We start from the raw sequence: 5,978 nt of genomic DNA, 5'->3' as shown, positions 1-5,978 counted from the left end.
AATTGCACATTTTTCAGGAGGTTCGAACAGAATTTCTTTCTGAATATATTTTACTGAAAATATGAATATGTTAAATATGCTCCGAATTTTAAGCAACTATTAAAAAAGTAAAAAGAAATTTATAACAAAAAATGAGGAATCTCATTTTTCTCATAGACTCAAGTAGGTTAGAGTTCAATATGTCAAAAGCATTTTTTGTTAAGAGTTGGATTCTTTTAGTGGCAATTATAAATTTCCTAAAAGATTGTACCATTAGGGAATTTGTTGTCCTTCTATAAAGTTACTTTCATAAATTAAGTAACATTATTTGATTTTATATATAAAAATTTTATTGTTCCTGCACAGTCATATATTTATAAGGACTAAGAAAAAGATTATTCATAATTAACTCGCGTAATTATTCCATTCATATTATAGTGGTCTAGAAAATATCCTTATTTTTTTCTTTTCAAATGGCTCGATGCCTGAAAATTGTTCCTTTTCGTGGAAAATGTCCACTGTATATTGGCAGAATTAAAAAAAAATTAATTATCTCCTAAGCCCATGGTTTGCGAAAAATTGCTTATGTAATTGTAATTGTAATTTTATTACAATATATATACACACACGGTTTGATTCCTCTAGAATCAAACCGAAGGGCCTATGATAAAGCCAGGGTTTGACAATTGTCCAGGGTTGATCCCGAAGGAATTAACCCCCAAGCGTAGGTGTGAAAACCGTGCCGAAAGCCGAATGGCACTTGGGTGAGGTGTCTAGAACGGTGAATCTAGGATAACGGGTGACTCTCAGAGTACGCAGCCTTAACCTTGCATGCGGGGCTCTACAAGGATGGGCGAACCCCTTTCCCTAGCTTCTCGTGGAAACAACAATGACAACACCAAACATAGTTGTAGTAAGTGCGGTTCAAAACAACAGAACGCGCAGGGCTCCCGACAATGGGTCGACGAACAATGCCGACCACTCTAGAGCTGGGGGAGCCAATGAAAATGGATTCAATGCGATATATCGGCTGGATCTCGCGACCTTTAGGTGAACGGAGCGACTGAATCACGACTTGCTAGAGTGCTACGATGCGAGTTTGGCCCCTGAACGGGGTTACATGGCACGGCTGCTCTGTGGTGCGAGAAACACCCGGAGTTATCGCATTTTTCACAGCAACGTCTGCGAAACCATGATGAACCACTCCGAAAGAGGGGTTATGTAAGCGGAACGCCTACTCTACCACAGCTAGAACAAGTCGGCAACAGAGAAAGAGAGGCGACACTAAGACCAACCGCGGGCAGGCATCCAATTGAGGAAAAGCGATGCTTTATAACCCGGAGAAACATCAACACCAAGGTTTCTCTCAAGCCTAAAGATCTGGCTGAAATGTATGACGATCTTCGTGGATATTTTTCCGGAAAATCCGACTTCTGGGCTATCAATTATTGTGTGAATAATGCAGCGAGAGCTTTGGCCGATGCGAAACGTAAAACAAAACCAACGTTTGAACATAAAACCAAAAGACAAATGCATCAACTTGCCGTAAAGATAGGCTGGGCAAGACAGTACGCGTCCCGCATTCAGTGTGTGATTGACTACATTACATCTGGCAGGAATTTTACCGCCAAGGTTTGAAAGTTCGCGCGCGAACTCCGGGCTCCTTATCACACACTTAACAAGTCAAAGCTGCTGACCATCAGGCAGCATATTGTTGTGAGAATACGGATACTACCTGTCTCTTTCAAAACTCTCCAATTACTATCGAACACCCGCCCAAACCAGAGGAGGTCGAAGTATTTTGGAGAGAAATCTACGAAGTGCAGCATAGACTGGACAAAGACTCAGAAGATATAAATAGCTTCAAGGAGGTATGTTATACCCTTATAAAACCCGATAAAGAATGCCCACCCATCACTACCGAGGAGGTGAAAAAAGTATTGAGAGAGATGAAGAACTATTCCGCACCGGACCAGAGTGTATCAAAACCTTCTGGTGGAAGAAGTTTCCTTCAACCCATCAGCATTTAACCTATATTTTCACCTCATTTCTAAAGTCGGAAGAGCCGATTTCGGAGTGGTTGGTGGAAGGGCGCACAATACTCCTGCCGAAAGATGCAGCATTCTACCAGCGTGACCTATTGATGATCTGGATTGATTATCGGAAAGCTTTCGATTCGACCTCCCATAGACTTATCATCTGTCTTTTGGAAATCTTAAAGGTTCATCCGCAAATCGTTAGGTGCATAGAGAGATTAATGCCGCTTTGGAAAACCAGATTTACTATCTTATCTGGAAAAAATCGTGTGACAACTAACAAGGTCACGTTTCAGAGACGTGTCTTTCAGGGCGACACCATGAGTCCACTCCTCTTTTGCCTTACATTATTGCCATTATCTCTAGCACTTCGCCATTCCGACGGTACTTGTGTGGCAAACCTGCAGATCGAAAGACAAGGTCATTCATGTATATTACATGGACGATCTTAAGATCTATGCTAAAAACAAAGAGCAACTACATCTAGCTCTAGGGATTGTCGAACGATATACTAAGGAAATTGGAATGGAATTTGGGTTAGACAAATGCGCCAAGGTTTATTTGAAGCGAGGAATACCTAATGGCATCCCTGAAGATCTTGAGATCGTTGATAGAAACGCTATACGACACCTTTGCGCTGGAGAGACTTATACATACCTGGGCGTGCCACAGAGCCGCATTCAGGATGTGATAGCTATAAAAGATACTCTCCGAAGCAGATAAAAACGTCTCATCCGGCAGATATGGTCCTCCGAACTGTCAGCGAGGAACAGAGTATCTGCAACAAACATGCTTGCCGTCCCGGTAGTACTCTATTCATTTGGAGTAGTTACATGGACGAAGAACGAGCTCAGATCCCTGGATATCGGGACAAGAAAGGTTATGCACATGAACAAAAGCATGCATCTTAAATCGTCCGTTCCGCGACTGTACATCTCAAGCCGTCAAGGTGGTCGCGGAATATTGAGTCTTAAATGTCTTAATAACAGGATTATTCTGGGTACAGCACATAGAGTTGAAAGTGGAAAAGTCCCTCTTCTTAAAATGGTCAGGAATCATGAAGAAGTGGGCAAAGGAGCGTTTCTGTACAAAGTAGCGGAGGAGGCTGCTGAAACACTCGGATTTAAATTCAGTATTAGGGGTGAGAAAAATGCATCAAATCTTATCTATCATGAGTACTCACTCCTGATAGCCCGGATTAAGAAATCACAAGAGAAAAACTTTCGTGAACAGCTCCTCGATAAGAGGATGCACGGTATCTTCCACAGAAATGTGAAGGATCAGTCAATGTCTTGTGAGCTAACGTTTGCTTTTCTTAAATCGCCCGGATTGAAGTCTGGTACGGAGGGTTTCATTTTGGCATGCCAAGAAGGTGTCATTTCCACCTTAACATACCGTCGCCACATTTTGAGCCAAGACATTCCTGATGATAGTTGCAGGGCGTGCCATGCACACCCCGAGCATTTAGCTCACATACTATCTAGTTGTCCAACTCACGTGGGAACGACCTACATTCAAAGGCGCAATGTGGCACTAAGAGTGCTTTATTAGCATCTCTGTCACTCTTACGGCATTACCCTTAATATCGCTCCTCTAAATGCTCCTAGGGAAATCGAGTCAATTGTCGAGAATGGGAAGTGCCGCATATACTAGAACTTTATATTCTCGACAATTGTTTCTGTTGCTCACTCGAGGCCTGACATGGTTCTTCTTGACTTCGAGAAGCGAACCATGTTCGTTATCGAATTTTCGGCACCAGTTGACAAAAACATCATAAGCAAGGAGAAGGAAAAGAAAGAGAGGTATCGAGACCTTATAAGGGAGTTGCAACGAATGTACCCGGAATATTCTGTTAAACTAATCAACCTTATCATCGGCGCTCTTGGAGATGCCAAGCTTTCAGTCGCTAATGGCCTAAACAGCATCCCCCCCTGCGTGGCTTTTGCTGGATCGTCGTATTGATTCCGTTACAGACTGTAACCACCTATCTGACGGTCGTGAGATGTGGGTGTGACTGTAATTTTACCGCAATTTCGCTGAGAGCGGGTAACTGTCATCAAAAGAATCTCCTCGCGGAGCAAAGGCTTGATCCACGATAGGAGACTGATTGAGTGGTGAGAACACCTGCTGGAAGTCCGAAGGCATGAAGTCCATGTCAAGGTCTTCCCGCTTCGGAGGAATTAGACGCAAATTTTGCAGTAAATGCCATACTTTTTCCTTTTTATTCCAATTTCTGATGGCATAGAAATTATACTGGTTGTTTGAATCTCTAATTTTAGTTTGCACTAGGTTACGAAGTTTACGAAATTCTTTTTGAATGGGGGGATTTTTGTTCTGTTCGCTAGTTTTATGTTTTGAGTCTTGGGATCTCATTAATTCTCTAATTTCCGCCGTAATCCATGGTGCAGCTTCCTTGCGTGACCTTGGAACGAAAAGCGGCGTGAATTTGTGGAAGGCCTCCGTTAAAATAGCAACAAGCCTATTTACCATTGATTTAACTTCCCTTTGTAAAATTATATTATCCCAGTCGTAGATCTTGAAGTGATCATGAAATTCCTACGCCTAAGTATTATTAAGACGATGAATTAGCGGGGCAGTCGGTCTAGTTGGAAGGTTGCCGGATAATTGGCATTCAATGTTGATCAGGTCATGATTGGAAAGGAAGGGAATAGAGTGCTGCCCATAAGAAGTTAGTTTGCTCAGAAATATTTGATTCCAATTCCTTGTTATAATTCGCATTGGGGGATTTGTAAATCACTTCAACTAATAATTGATCTTTTTCGCCTGAGACTGCAATAAATAGATAATCTGCTATTGGATAATTTGCTTGAGGACTAGCGCAAACCACGTGGCTTGAGAGGCTTGCATGTAAGTAAACGCAAACCCCACCTCCCCTTCTCTCCTCTCTGTCCTGACGAAGAAGCAAATAATTATCGATTGCAACGGCACTAGAAGGGGTATCAGGTTTTAACCACGTCTCTGAAACTGCAATGATATTATAATCACAAGAGCTGAAAAAATGTTTGAACTCAAGAAAATGGGCCAGGAGAGACTGAACATTGACGCGGCAAATTTTCAGCTTATTCATTTGTGTAAAAGCAGGTACGAGACGTAAGAGACAGGCAGAAGCAACTTAGGAGACCCGTTAAGGCATGTGAAAAGCAAAATTCCGAATCAAGCTCTGCGGAGAACACTATAGCAAATATGAGTTAAGTCACGTTCATCAAAGGTGACTTCACGCGTATGCTGACACAAGAATCGATATAGGCAAGACACGCGCGACCACACCCGCCTTCAAAAGTTACAGAGCTATTCAAATCACAGATGCATTTACGCAAATTAATCCAATGTATCGCACTAAGAAATAATTTAACCAAAGTAAGAAGAAATAATAGAATGCTAATAAAATAAATTGCGCCCATGCATAGTACGCCCACAAAGGTTAGAGCAAAAAAACGATTCAAAGAAAAAGGATATACGATAACTACCGCTGACACCTCGTGAAAGTTGAGCTGTAGACACAATGATTGCTATCGTAGCAAGTCGAGATCCTGAAGGTGGGTGAGAGTAACGCTTCTTGAACCGTCTTCCTTTCTGCACAGGATTTTCCCGGCACTGATCCATAGATATTTGATTTTCTTGTTCCTCCGTAGCTCAAGCGCTCCTTTATATATCTGCCCGAAATGCATTCGCAATCAGGCCAAAAATTTCCGAGAGATTTTCCGAAGGTTTCTGAGGTAAACCGTGTATCTCAATTGTGTAAGCAAGGGCGGCCTGTTCCAGAAAGTAACATTTACACTCGAGCTAAGAAAGTTGAGAAGCCTGAGTAGTTTTACCATTCTTGACATGCATAGTGTCCGCTCGTAGAACCTGTATATCTGACACATTCGACGCTACAGTTGTTTCCACAGTACTTGTCCGACATGCATTGATTGTTAGGTCCTCCTTGATTTTATTAACTGA

Source organism: Belonocnema kinseyi, chromosome 8, assembly GCF_010883055.1.
Source record: "Belonocnema kinseyi isolate 2016_QV_RU_SX_M_011 chromosome 8, B_treatae_v1, whole genome shotgun sequence".
NCBI lineage: Eukaryota > Metazoa > Arthropoda > Insecta > Hymenoptera > Cynipidae > Belonocnema > Belonocnema kinseyi.
This window is presented reverse-complemented; position numbering follows the sequence as displayed.